Source organism: Cervus canadensis, chromosome 7 (assembly GCF_019320065.1).
Source record: "Cervus canadensis isolate Bull #8, Minnesota chromosome 7, ASM1932006v1, whole genome shotgun sequence".
Taxonomy (NCBI): Eukaryota; Metazoa; Chordata; class Mammalia; order Artiodactyla; family Cervidae; genus Cervus; species Cervus canadensis.
The window spans coordinates 9,892,820-9,907,778 of record NC_057392.1 but is presented as its reverse complement, the minus strand read 5'-3'; positions in this window follow the sequence as shown (position 1 = coordinate 9,907,778).

Below are 14,959 nucleotides of genomic sequence, written 5' to 3'. Positions count from 1 at the left end.
ACCATAGCAGGGTTATTTAACACCTCCGCATAATTACCTTTTTTTTTGTGTGTGGTGAGAATAGAGAATATTTACTCTATTAGCAGTATTTTAAGTTACAATACTGTTAACTGTATTAACAGGCCATGGTCACCATGCTGCACACTAGATCCTCAGAACTTACTTATTTTATAACTGGAAGTTTGTGCCCTTTGACTAGTCTCACTATTTTCCCCATCCTCCAGCCACTGGTAACCACCATTCTATTCTGTTTCTGTGAGTTTGGCTTTTTCAGATTCTACATACAAGTGATGTCATGTGGTATTTGTCATTGTCTCTCTGACTTATTTCACTTAGCATAATGTCCTCAAGGTCCATCCATGTTGTAATAAATGGCAGGATATCCTACTTTCTCATGGTCAAATAATATTCATGTATTACAAATGTATTAATACATTTGTTGTTGTTGTTCAGTTGCTCAATTGTGTTCGACTCTTTGCGATTCCATGGACTGCAGCACACCAGGCTTCCCCGTCCTTCACCATCTCCTGGAGCTTGCTCAAACTCATGTCCATCAAGTCGGTGATGCCATCCAACCATCTCGTCCTCTGTTGTCCCTCTCCTCTCCTGCCTTTTATCTTTCCTAGCATCAGGGTCTTTTCTAATAAGTCGGCTCTTTGCATCAGATGGCCAAAGTGTTGGAGTTTCAGCTTCAACATCAGTCCTACCAATGAACACCCAGGACTGATCTCCTTTAGGATGGACTGGTTGAATCTCCTTGCAGCCCAAGGTACTCTCGAGAGTCTTCTCCAACACCACAGTTCAAAAGCATCAATTCTTTGGTGCTCAGTTTTCTTTATAGTCCAACTCTCACATCCATTCATGACTACTGGAAAACCATAGCTTTGACTAGATGGATCTTTGTCAGCAAAGTAATATCTCTGTTTTTTAATATGCTGTTTAGGTTTGTCATAGCTTTTCTTCCAAGGAGCATGCGTCTTTTAATTACATGGCTGCAGTCACCATCTGCAGTGATTTTGGAGTCAAGGAAAATAGTCTCTCACTGTTTCCACTGTCTCCCCATCTATTTGCCATGAAGTGAACGGGACTGGGTGCTATGATCTTAGCTTTTTGAATATTGAGTTTTAAGCCAAGCTTTTCAGTTTCCTCTTTCACTTTCATCAAGAGCCTCTTTAGTTTCTCTTCACTTTCTGCCATAAGGGTGGTGTCATCTGCATATCTAAGGTTATTGATATTTCTCCCGGCAGTCTTGATTCCAGCTTGTGCATTTCGCATGATGTACTCTGCATACAAGTTAAATAAGCAGGGTGACAATATACAGCCTCAACGTACTCCTTTCCCGATTTTGAACCAGTCTGTTGTTCTATATCCGATTCTAACTGTTGCTTCTTGACCTGTTATTGGGAGTTCACCTTGAAAGCTGACTGCGGGGGCGGGGGGGGGGGGATTATGTGTGGGTGAGGTGCACGGAACATTGTGGCTGCCTGTGGACCAGTTAGGGGGATCTGTGAGCCAGGTGTCCCTAGCAGATGTGGGTGGGCTGGATGGAGTTCTTGATATAGCAATTGGTCTGCATCCTTTTAATGTTCTCCAAGATTCTTATATGCTGCTCTTCCACTCTCTTCCTGCCTTTCAGTCACATAGTTCTTGAATCAATGACTCTGGATGGAGTAAGAGAGAAATGGACCTTCTTGTCAGCATCCTGCATGTAGGGAAGTCAGGTGCCCACCCAAACACTCTCTTTCCCCTGTGGGACAAATCACAGGCCACGAAGAGACAGTGTCTCTTGACCCTGAGGTGTGCTGCTTTGGGAAGGGGTGATGCAGGTAAAATCAAATTGTTCCTCTTATCCCTCCCTCCAATGCATTCAGATTTGCATTTTTTTCCTTCAGTGGCATGCTGGGACTTCTCCACTGGAAACCTGAACTTCCAAAAAAGCTCTTTGCCAATGGGCAATTGTCTAAGACAGCATTTTCCAGGGACTCCCAGACCATGGCTGAAACAGGCTGGAGAAGTTTCATGGGCCACCATTGCCGGGACAGAGTTGGGACAGAGGTCTCTATGCCTATTACCTGTCACATGGGTGGCCATGACCCTCAGGGTCACTTGGTGAATAGTGCTGGACCCCACAGACCCTTTATATGTGGATGGATGCCAAATTGTCACTGAAGCATGTGTAAGGATGAATGAGGAGTGTCTTGGTCATGTTGGTGACATCATTCCCAAAATGAGATAATTTTATATATCTTCAAATAGTATATATATTTTTTAGGATATCAAAGAAGATCCCTAAGAGAATCTATGCCTAGGACTAGGGTGAGATGACTGAGACTCCTATGGAGCAAAATTTAAGGAGATCTTCACTCTTAGGGTCATGTGCATGCAAGGTCAGCCTCTTGCCTTATCCTAGTCCCAGGCCTAGGAAAATCAGTAGGGTCTCTTGATGACTAAAGTCTGAAAGCTTGTCTAGGGACAGGGCATAATGCCTGCTGAATAGGGAAAGCCTTTAGGGGCAGAATATTCCCTTTTGTACCAGCTTTGGATAAGTGAAGACGGCACAGTCTCTAAGTCTTTTTATTTATTTATTTTAAAATTTGATGTATAGTTGATTTACAATGTTGTGTTAATTTCTGTTGTACAGCAAAGTAATTCAGTTATACACACACATACACACACACACACACACACACACAGAAAAATTGAAAATGAAAGCCGCTCAGTCGTGTCGGATTCTTTGTGACCCCATGGACTGTAGGCTGCTAGGCTCCTGACCCAGGGATCAAAATGGGGTCTCCTGCGTTGCAGGCAGATTCTTTACCAGCTGAGCTGCCAGGGAAGCCCCATACACACACACACACACACACACACACACACACACATACTTTAAAAAAAATTCTTTCCTTTATGGTTTCATAGGATATTGAATATAGTTCTCTGTGCTACATGGCAGGGCTTTGTTTATCCATTCTATATATAATAGTTTGTACCCACTAACCCCAAACTCCCAGCCCCTTCCTCCTTCACCCACTCCCCTTTGGCAACAATGAGCCTGTTCTCTTTTGGTGTGAGTCTGTTTCTGTTTTGTAGGTATGTTCATTTGTGCCATATTTTAGACTCTACATGTAAGTGATACCATAGGGTAGTTGTCTTACTCTTTCTGACAGCCCCTAAGTCTTAAATAGGACAGGCTTTGGGATCAGATGGGCTTGGACACCTACATGAGAATCCATCTGTTGGAGAGTGGTGGGCAAAGCATGCCAATTTGTTGGGAGAGGAATCTGCTTCACCGAAGTCGAGTTATGGACCTTACTCAGAAGGTAGGTGCCCTGGGAATCTTAGGAAAGTGAGAATCACTTCTGTCTTGGGAAACTGGAGGAAAATATAGCAAAGGAGAGGACCACCAAGTGAATTTCAATTTAACATAATAATCAAGGACCTATATGTATAAGACACTGTGCTGAGCTGGTGGGGACATCAGGATGGAGGTGCAGTTAGGGTAATATACACCCTTAAGCTCTCCAGATATGAGGTGTGGGGCAGCCTGTGTGTGACAGAGGTGAGGCTGTGGGTCTGCGTGACTTGGGAAGGTTGGGCCCGTGATGGTTCCAGTGGCTGTGGGTGGAGAGAGGCAGGTGGGTGGATACACCTGCCTGTGTGTGGGTGGGGAATGGGATTCTGCGAGGTGGTGTGATACTGGGTGAAGAGGGCTTAGTAAGTGTTTTTATAGTGACTGCAGATCTTGGAATGTGTGGCCTTGGGTATGTGTGAAAGGTGGTACGACTCAAACTTTAGTCTGACTGTTATCAGTGTGATGAGAATCGTTCAGAAACTGCGGAGGTTTAAGATAACGACATGGATGTAAGTTTCTGTTTGGTTGCCTGTGCGATTGCACTAGCTGCTTTCAAGTTTGCTTTCCCCATTTCTATATAGAGTAGTAACTCCACATTTCTTCCCACCTTGAAATTCTGCAGCAAAGCACAAACAACATAAAACATGATAAAAATATAACTATTACATTAAAGAAACAGAATTACTATGGAGAAAAATTAAAAATCAGTCTAAAATGTGAAAACATAAAGACGAGCTTCAAAACAATTTCTTACTGTGGTGTGGCCTGTTGTGGTTCTGTTCCAAACACTACAATTTGTCATTCATCTCATTTTGCTGATTAGAATGTGGCTGCAGGAAGCCTTGGGCTGCAGAATTCGTTTCACCCATCCTAAAACACTGATCTAGGACATGCCTGACATGCTCTGCCCACTCTCTGAGCAAGGACGCTTTTCCTAAGAAGGTTTCACAGCTTATCCAAGGCAGCAGTTTGTCTCTGAGCCCAACCCAGAACCCAGAGTTTCTCTCCCTTAATATAGTTTTGCTTTCATCTGGCCTCATGGCTTCTGTGATGCCATGAAGCAAATGTCTATCTTTGATATTGCTTTCTCTAAGGAATTTACCACCTTGATTCCACCTATATGGGAATGGAATAAATAGAGGAACATTTCCCTGCAGGCCTTGTAGTTCACAAGAGGACATTTCAGAATTATACAGCGTGTGTGCGTGCTAAATCTCTTCAGTCGTGTCCAACTCTTTGCGACTCCATGGATTGTAGCCCCCCAGGTTCCTCTGTTCATGGGGATTCTCCAGGCAAGGATACTGGAGTGGGTTGCCATTTTCTCCTCCAGGGGATCTTCCCGACCCAGGGATCGAACCCGCATCTCTTATGTTTCCTGCATTGGCAGGTGGGTTCTTTACCACTAGTGCCACCTGGGAAGCCCTTCCAAAGATGTCTGTGTCCTGAATCCCAGGAATCTTGGGGTATGTTTTTACATGGCAAGAAGGAATTAAGTTGTGGATAGAACTTAACACTGTTAATCAGCTGACCTTAAGACAAATTTTTTCTTACTTGGTGGCTCAGTGGTAAAGAATCTGCCTGTCATACAGGAGACACGGGTTTGATCCCTGATTTGGGAAGATCCCCTGGAGGAGGGCATGGCAACCCAATCCAGTATTCTTGCCTGGAAAAGTCCACGGACAGAGAAGCCTAGCAGGCTACAGTCCATAGGGTGGCAAAGAGTCGGGCATGTCTTAGCAGCTAAACAGGAACAAGCTCTCCCTCACCGCCTCTCCTGATAGGGGCTGGGCTGGTCTGGCTGGTGGTGTGTTCCTTGCAGGTGGCAGGCCAAGGAGTTTGTCACTTACCTGGAGGTAGTTTGGCTGCTGAACTTATGGGTATTTTCAAAACTGGAGGTACAGTGGAGGTAGGAGTGGAGAGGTGAACTAAAGAATGGGATCTGAATGTGTCAACGAAAGTGAGGAAGGTGAGAGGTGGATACTGGAGCCAGGGAGAGAGATTGTGGTAGATGAGGGTGGGAGATGGATCAAGAGAATAGATAGAGTTGTGGTTGGATACTTGGGAAAGAAGCTGTTATCTGGAGCTAGTTTTAGCTTCATGGCATGGCTCCTGACAAAGCAATGTGGCAGATGCCTCTCACCCAACGTGGGAGTCATCTTCCTGCTTCTTCTCCAGGCTTGAGTGTTCTTGAGGAGGCAAGACTATGTTTTCTGGAGAGAGAGAGAAACCCTGAGTTTAGAGACAGTACCCCGAGAATTAAAGTATTTTCATTTTTTTACAGGTCACCCTAAGTCTGAGCTTTAAGTCTCTGTCCCCATTGCCACAAATCATCTTATTATTCTTGACTTTGCTGTCACTGAGCTCTGTCAGTCACAAAGTGTCAGCAATAAACACATATATGAGCTCACTTAGGAGAAATGTTGGCCGGGGCTGCTGGTCCCCACCCCACAATGCGTGCATCCATGCTCGGTCACTCGTCGTGTCCGACTCTGCAAGCCCATGGACTGTAGCCCACCAGGCTCCTCTGTCCACGGGATTCTCCAGGCAAGAATACTGGAGTGGGTTGCCATGCCCTCCTCCAAGGGACCTTCTCAACCCAGGGATAGAACCCGTGTCTCTTGCATTGCAGGTGGATTCTTTATTGCTGAGCCACCAGGAAAGCTCCCCACCCCACAATAAGTTGTGTCTATTTTTCTTGGATATTAAAAATACTCTTCTTTGACCCATTCTGTCCACATATCTTCATTCCTATGAAGCTAGTACACTTCACCTCTACTTTCTCATGTCCTGCTTTTCTTCACATGAGCCCAATCACCTAGTTTTCACCACATTCACCCCATAGATACTTTCTCACTAAGATCCCCCTGGATTGCCACAGCCAATGGGCCTCTTGTAGTGTTTACCTGAAGTCCTCACTATGTGGCAGCTACTTTGGACCACATCCCTCTTCTTGATTTTCTTCATGGGCTTCTTCTTCTTAAGTCTCTTTTATTTAAAATTTTTATACAATTAAAATTTTATTTATTTTTAATTGTATAAATTAAAATATATTGTTAATTGTATTAATTATTTGGCTGCATTGGGTCTTAGTTGTGGCGCTTGGGATCTTTGTCCTGTCACGTGGGATCTTTCGTGGACTCTCTAGTGTGGTGCCCAGGCTTAGTTACTTGGAAGCATATGGGATCTTAGCTCTCTGACCAGGGATCAAACCTGCATCCCCTGCGTTGCAAGGTGGATTCTTAACCACTGGACCAGTAGGGAAGTCCCCTCATTTTTTCCTACAATTTTAAAGGTTACTTTCCATTGGCAATTATTACAAAATGTTGGCTATATTCCTCATGTTGTACATCCTTTAGCCTATTTTACACCCGTTAATTTACACCTTCCACTCATCCACCCTTTTACTACCCCTCTTCCTCATCCCCACTGGTAACCACTAAGTTTGTTCTCTATATCTGTGAGTCTGCTTCTTTTTTGTGATACTCACTAGTTTGTTGCATTTTTTAGATTCCATATCATACTGTATTTGTCTTTCTTTGTTTCTTTATTTCCCTTAGCATAATGTCCTCCAAGTCCATCCATGTGTTTGCAAATGGGAAAATTTTGTTCTGTTTATGGCTGAATAGTATTCTATTCTCTCTCTCTTTTTTTTTTTCTATTCTCTACCTATCTGTCTACAAACCACATTTTCTTTATCCATTCATCTGTTGATGAGAACTTAGGTTGCTTCCACATCTTGGTTATTGTAAAGAGTGCTGCTGTGAGCATTGGCGTTCTTCTTGGGCTTCTGTGTTATTATTTCTTTGTTATTATTTCATTGTCTTCTCCCATCTCTCTGGCTATCCCTGGCTCATTCCTTCTGGTTCATTTGCTCCTCAGAAGTTGCTGTTCTACAGAGTTGTGTCCTGTTCTCTCTCTTTCCTCTCTCACTGTGTATTTTTTCCTTCCTATAACTATGGAATTATTATTCCATAACTATAATTCTTATATTTACTTCTATAACAACTAAACTATGTAGGTCATTGACCCCCCTTACTCTTGAGATCTCAGGTCTATGTATTCAACTGTCCCCAGGATTATTCCAGAAGTATTTCAAACTTAACATGCCCCAAATTGGACTGATTATTTTCTAGAAAACCTGATATTGTTCACCTATTATTTTTATCAGTAAATGTAACCTTTTATTCAGAAGTCAGGGCCTTGGGTATCATCCTAGACATGCCTCCACCTTCATCCTTCACATGAAACTAATGATCAAGTCTTGTTCTTTCTACCCTGTTGACATCTCCCTTGTTCATTTCCTCCTCATTCCCTAATCTTATAATTAGTCTCCTTGGCTCCAGTCTCACCATACAAAAAGTATTCTTCAAATTCTTGTCAGTGTGATCTTTATGAAATACAAGTTTAACCATTTCACTCTCTGGCTTAAAACTAATCAAAGGCTTCCCACCATCCAGGAATAAAGCCTAGACCTGTCAGTCTGCCCTTCTTGTGCCTGCTCACCTCATTGCTTTGTAAAAGGATGAATAAGTGAATGAATCCATCATTGAAGTCACTAATAAACAAGGTGTACCAAACAGTTCAAGATCTGCCCCTGAGGAAGCCCACTTATCATGCTATTAAGCCTATAGGATGTCCTGAATCAAAAGTTTCAAAATTAGGGGCAAAGTTTAGTCTCTGTGTCTCAGGAGGGCAGTAGCACGTAATTTCAGGGAGATGGGTTTCAGCCCAGCAAGACTGTCTACCAGTGAGAGCTGGCCACAAAGCAATGGATTTGCTGGCCACAAAGCAATGGATTCCCAGAGGACGTGAGCTTCCCACATCTGGAAGTGACCAGAGAGGAGCTGAGTGACCAAAGCAGGAATATGGAGGAGGGACTCCTGCACTGTGTGGAGTATTGGATCTCTTATCTCCATTCTGTGAGAAGGAGATGAGAAAGGGGAAAAAAACCTAATATTTGTTGAGCACTGATTATGTATCCTGTGTTGTGGTTGATGTTTTATATTATTAGCTCATTTTTCCTAACAATCACTTTAGTGGGAAAGTGCTATTATTATCTCCATTTTTTTGATAAAGGCTCTAAAACTCAGAGAGGTGAGATAACTTTCCCAAGGTCACTTGGAAGGTAAATGACAGAGCCAGGCTTATAATCCACTCTGGAATGGTTCTCAAAGTGCATCTCAATCAGTGGCATCAGCATCACCTGGGATCTTGTTAGAAATGCAAATTTTCAGGCCTCATCCAAGATCTACTAAATCAGAAACTCTGGGGGTGAGTGGGACCTAGACATCATATTTTAACAAGCCCCCCAGTTGATCTGATACCTGCTAAGTTTGAGAATGACTGCTCTAAAGAATGTTCCATTATATCTAATTATATTCCTGGGAAAACATTAGGGAGCAAGTTCATCTCAAATTTCTGGAGAACTTTGGGGAAAAAACCTGCCCTCAGTCCACAGGGCATACACATTTAGTCCACCCCTCACGTGTGGGGCAGGCCAGGGGGCTTCATGGTAGGTCCAAGCATCCTGCAACTCCCAGCAGATTACAAGGTAATTCAGAACTACATTTTCCTTGAGAACAGCTTCTTGTAGCTTCTCATGTCATTGTGCATAAGGAAAAATATGAATCTGGATTTTAAAAAACCCCTAACATAACCAAAAACAAAGAACACCTTACCATATAAAATACAAAGAAGATAGCACAAATCCTCCAAACCACTTCTTAGAGAATGAGTTCAATAAAAGCAAGAGAAATTTTTTAAAGCCCTGTAGAACTGCTGGTAGTATGCTATCATTTATTTTGTGAATTCAGCAACATTTCGAGAGAGACCCAGACACTATAGCATTTAAAAATAATGCAACCTTGCTCTTGATGCAAGTGGCAAAAGCGAGAGGTCTCCGTGGAGCTTTGCTAAAGGGAAAAAAAAAGAAATTAAAAACCGTCCACTAATGTGCCAGCGAGTAATGAAATAAGAATCTGACACTTGGTGCATTGAAATGCAAACAAGATGTCCCTGTGTTACCCTGGCAATTCATCATAAGGCCGGTGCATTGCTGCTTATTATACATGAGGTGCAGTGAATTATTACCAGTCTGGTTCTTCTAACAAACTTTTCAAAGTATGTACATGATAGGGTCAAAAGAGATTTATATGTGTGTTTGTGTGTGTGTGCACTCATGCTAGGATGTGCACAAGAAGTGTACGTTCTGCCTGTGAATACATGGACCTAAATATGCTTGCATTATAAATATGAAATTCAGGAGATGACCCAGGTATTTGGAAGCGTTCTCTCTCTCTCTCCCTCTTTCTTTCTCTTTCTGTGCAGATAGATCTGCAGATAAAAAGGGATTTAGTGTCAGGAAACACCAAACCAAACAGGCTTTGTTTGCAAGAGTTTTGATGGGTTAAGACCATCTTGGAAATCTACGGTTGGAGATCATCATACATGAAAGAGTTGGAAAAGAAAGAGATGAAATGAGATTTAAAACCAAACCAAGACAAAACCCGAAAGGTGACCAGCTAGGTACTTGGGATTTTAGATATAATGTTTGGGACACATATATATCTGTATGAACACGTGTCATCCCATGTTATTCCTCTAATGGAAAGACATCTTTTTGTTGAGAAGGGCTGAAGAAAACAACTAGTGCTTTGATTTGTTTGACTGTCTTATATTTTAATGCAATGAAACCTGAAACATTAACATATTTGTGGTGAATGTATGTGTGTGTGTGTAAGGTTCGAGTTGAGGATTGGCCATGAGTTTGGCAAGAACTCACAGTGAGGCAGGAACATATGGTAAGTAGAGGATTGAGGGTGGGGGGAGCAGAAATTGAGCTTTACAGGTGTAAAGTTTAACAATAACCCTGAACAGTTAGTTTTACTGTTAGTATCATGAATCGATGGCAACACTGAGGCACAGGGAGATTAAGTATCCAGCCATAAAGTGATGGAGCTGTGATCTGAACTCAGACTTACCTTTCAAGTTTGCTTTAAAAGCCTTTGACGCGCCCAAGGAATGGAATACTGGGCTGCGAGGAAAATGTAGTTACGTCTCACAGCAGGTCAATTAGGAATTAAGGCGCCCCCTCCTGTTGGCCCTGGGAGTGACATGGGAGATGCTGGGAGTGAGGAAGCAGGAAGAGGGTTGATGAGGGGATTACAAAGATTTTCTCTATGGAAAATTTTCAGGCACATCTCTGAAATCAGTTTCATCACAGGATTTGGCACAAGGTTGGCACGTAAGTGGGATAAAAAAAATGGACGTTCATTTAAAATACACAGAAAAATATCTGAGAGAATATAGAATCAACTTCAGGTAACAGCACTTCTGGGGAATGAGATTATGAGAAGGGAGAAGTAGGAGGCTTTACTCATTATTCACATACCTCAGTTTTATTTTTAAAAACTTTTTGTCGTGGGAAGTTTCAAACATATATGAAAGTAGAGAGAATAAAATAGTAAAACAAAATAGAATACTTTACTCTGCCCAGGTTCAACAATGATCAACTCATGGCCAATCTTGTTTCATTTTATCCCATTCCCACAGCCCATTCCTCAACTCCCCAGCTTATTTTGAAGGAAATCCCAGACAGCATAGCTTTTACTATAATGTATTGACTTTAAAAAGCATGTTCTAATATAAAATATAAATGAGAAATTAATTTGGTGTCTATAATTATTTAAACAAGGTTGGAGTTTCCATTGTCTAGTTTTCCAGAGCAGTGATTCTCATACCTGGCTGATCACTGAAATTTTCTGGGAAACTTTTTAAACATGTAGATTTCAGACCCACTAGGACCCATGGAATTGGAATCTCCGTGGCAGGCCCAGGGATCTCTGTGATTAAAAAGTTCCTTATATGATTCTGATGATGAGTCAGGTTTGGAACAGTTGGTCTACTTAAGATAAACTGTTTCAAGTACCTTCAAGCACTTTGGAAAGACTTAATTCCATACAAGCTGTTGATACGCTAATTACAAACTTGCCTTATCTAGTCATTAAATTAGGTTCCCTAAGGACTACTCTGAACCGCCCCCCCACCCCCTTGGATTAAAGGAGTGGTTGAATCTAGTTAACCTAGTTCTGATTAGTATATAGCTATAAAATAGGAGAACACATTTTCTTAATATATTTTGCAATTCATACTTATTACCAATGTAATACTAGTCTTTGCTACAATTGGTGAAACCACATGGTTTATTTTTGCTGGTAGATTACCTAATTTTAAGGTGAGAAAATGGAATCTCAAAGCAATTAAGCAAATTCTCTAAGGATATATAGCTGGTTAATAGCTAATCTAGGACAATACAAAACCTGCAATAAGTTAGGCACTGGTGGGTTAGTGACAAATAATACGAGTTTCCAGTGTTTTAGGAATTTAGAGATTAGTGAGATGGATGGACAAGTCTTGTGAACATGATTTCCACAGTCAGAACGCCTGCATCCTGGGTCAGGACAACAAAAGTAGTGGTTTGATCTCATTAAACAAACTCAAGTGCCCCCAATATAAAACTGTTTTTTTTTTTCCAGAACAGAACTTAATTTCCACTTTAAGCTTTTATTCTGACAATGAATGGACACTTTTTTTTTGGCCACACCTTGATGCTTGTGGGAATTAAGTTCCTGACCAGGGATGGAACCCAGGCCCCCTGCAGCAGAAGCACAAAGTCCTAACCACTGGACCAATGGGGAATTCCAACAAATGGACATTTAATTTCCATTGATGTAAGTATCTTGGTCAGTTCAGGATTTTCTGCCTCTTCATGGGGTTGAAAGGAGTTCTGAGTGTATCAGAACGCCAAGACATTGGGGCATGGGGGATGCTAGTATTACCTTCCACACTGGCATCTCCTGAACATCTTATTTCCATCTGGTCCATAAAGGCTGGTCCATGTAGATTATAGCTGTCTCTCTATCCCAACCAGAAGGCTTTTTCAGGTCTGGGTCTTAGCTGCTCCCACAACCCTCTGCTTGTTCCCAGAGAGTTGGCTGTTTCATGCACTATGCTGGCATAAGAAAACATATATACTTAGTCTTTGTCCCTGGTTCCGGGCATAGAACTCCAAAGATCTTTGGAATTTCCTGAGTGATAAAGATGGTAGGAACATCTTTTGTTAATAATAGCAAACCATCTCAACCATCCTTGAGTTTAAGCTAATGAAGTGACTCTTGGTGGGCTCATGGATAGATTTAGAATGGGACTGGTCACCAGAAAGACCAAATCTTGATTTTTCTTAGAATTTTTAGGCCCACCTTTTATCCCAATCTCCAGGCTGGAGATTGATTTCAATCACCAAGGCTAATGATTCAAAAAATCTTACCTATGTGGGTAAACCTTCATAAAAATTCCTAAATGGCTGGATTCAGAGAGTCCTGATGCTGGGTTTTGGGAAGTTCCATGAATTTTAGCAAGTACTGAGCTCCACCTGGGAAGCACAGGTCCTCCTTATTCTTGGATTCTAAAATCTGTCTGGGAATTCTGTTGAGTACACTGCCTCCAAAGGGCTTGACTTGGTGAGTGTGGGTGGGTGGGGGTAGGTGGGAAGAGGTGGGAGAGTAAATGACTTGGGTACCCCTCTCAGGAACTCACCTGGATCCAGGTTTCTTCCTTCCCATGTAGTGATTGCAATACTGTTTTTTGATGTCCCATTATTCCCAAAATGTACTTATTTCTCAGTAGCAAATGCCAGTGTGTATGTGAGTGTCTGTGTGTGTCTTCTCCTCTCTTTGCCTTATCCCAGGCCTATCTTAAGGTGCCAGACCAGTTCCTAGCAAAACCAAGGCCAGACTGACTCTATTCTTTCTCAGAATAAACTCAAGGTTTATGTTCCCTAAATGGTTTTTGAAGCACTATAAGCCAAGAATACATCACTTATATTTTCCTAGGTTCCCAAAGTCTAGCTTCTCAAAGAAAGGAGAACTTTCAGACATCAGGAAATCTTGGAGAAAATGACATCAATTACAATGTTAAAACATCATTTCATTGTCTTTATCTGCACAATGGCATTACAAGACAGAGGGAGCCCCGTGAAGGGGGAAACCTAACACCGCCTCTTCCTGGAAGAAGTGACCTTTGAGATGCCTTTTTCACCAAAACAGGGAGAGGGGAGAAAAAAGAACTGTAGGCAGAAGGAAAAGCACTCATTGGCTGAGCTGGGGGAGAGTGGATGTGCACTTAAGAGAAGTCAGTCATGGTGCCTGCTTTGCTCAGAGTCCCTTCTAAATAAAAACAAAAGATTCCACCCCTGTCTACAGCTGATGGGATCAGAAGTGGACCCAAGGGGCGGCCATTTTGCAGGCTGGGTAGCAACCTAAGAAGTTGCCCTGCACATGAAGAAGAGTTGGGCCAATCAGATTTTCTCTCTTTCAGGACCATGAACTGGAAGATGCCAAGAGAAAGAGGCAGTGAGGAGCCAGAGTTGAAGCTTAAGGGTTGTGTGAAGAGGAGTTTTGAGGAAGAGTGGGGGCTGAGAGGATGCTGGGGAGTCCAAATTATGAGGAAGGTAGAGAAACTGCAGTTCGAAAGGATGAGCAGTGAGGGGACTGAAGCAGACAAGCCCCAGGGAGACAATCTACCTGATGACAGCTGAATCCTATCAGTGTGGGAGAGTGGGTGGGAGTCTGCTGATCTCAAGGGTCTCCTTTTTCTGCTGGTAGGGGCTAATGTGACCAGGAAGTCCCCTGTTCCTGGAATTTAGGTTCTTTCCTCTCCCTCACTGCGTCACATACGTCCTTAAAAATCTTCACTCTCTCCCGCAACTTATTTGAGTTTTTTGCAACTAAAAGAAGTTGAGGGAAGCAGGGACTAGACCAGGTGTCTATCTTATAGACCCAGGTGTCAGTTTATAGATGCTCCATCAGAGCTTATTCTATTGTATGTGATAGAAAACCCAACCCAGTTTGGTTCAAGACCAAATAGCATTGCATTGTCTCACATAACTGAAAAGCCCAGTGGTTAGCTCAAGTATGCTAGGTTGGGGGCTTCAGACATTGTCCTCAGGACTCTCTCCATATGTCTTTGCTCCGTTCTTTTCTTCAGGCAGGCTCTCTCTAGGTGTACATCCTGTGGGCATGGAGGGTCTTCTTCCTGGTTGAGCTGGGAAAAATCCTGGGAATGAGGACTGGACCAACTTGAATTAGATACCTGTGCCTGAACAAATCTCTGTGGCTGTCAGAACTTGGTGGATTGGTGGGACCAGTCCTGCTCAACTTCATGAATTAAATTAATGGCAAATGCTAGACAAATACATTTGGCCATCTACCAGGGTGTGCTCGTGTGTGTGTATGTATCTTTAAATGTTTTCATTAGTTCCAGCCTCCAGGAAATGAGGAGCTTAGACAAGAAGGAAAAAACAAGGTATAGCCATTATCTGGACACAAATGCATAATTATTTAAATAAAAATTAATTCAAAAGCCAATACATATTTAGTCTGTTTTTACTGCTGTTTTTTCATATTCCCAAATAACTTTGGAATTTCATATAGATGGTGGCAAACCATGATTAGAGGGTCATAGGATCATCAGAAAATGAGGTTCTCTATGACCCTAGAAGCAAACCAGGACGTGGAGCAGGAAGGTAGGTCCTGGTGTTGAAAGGGTGGAATC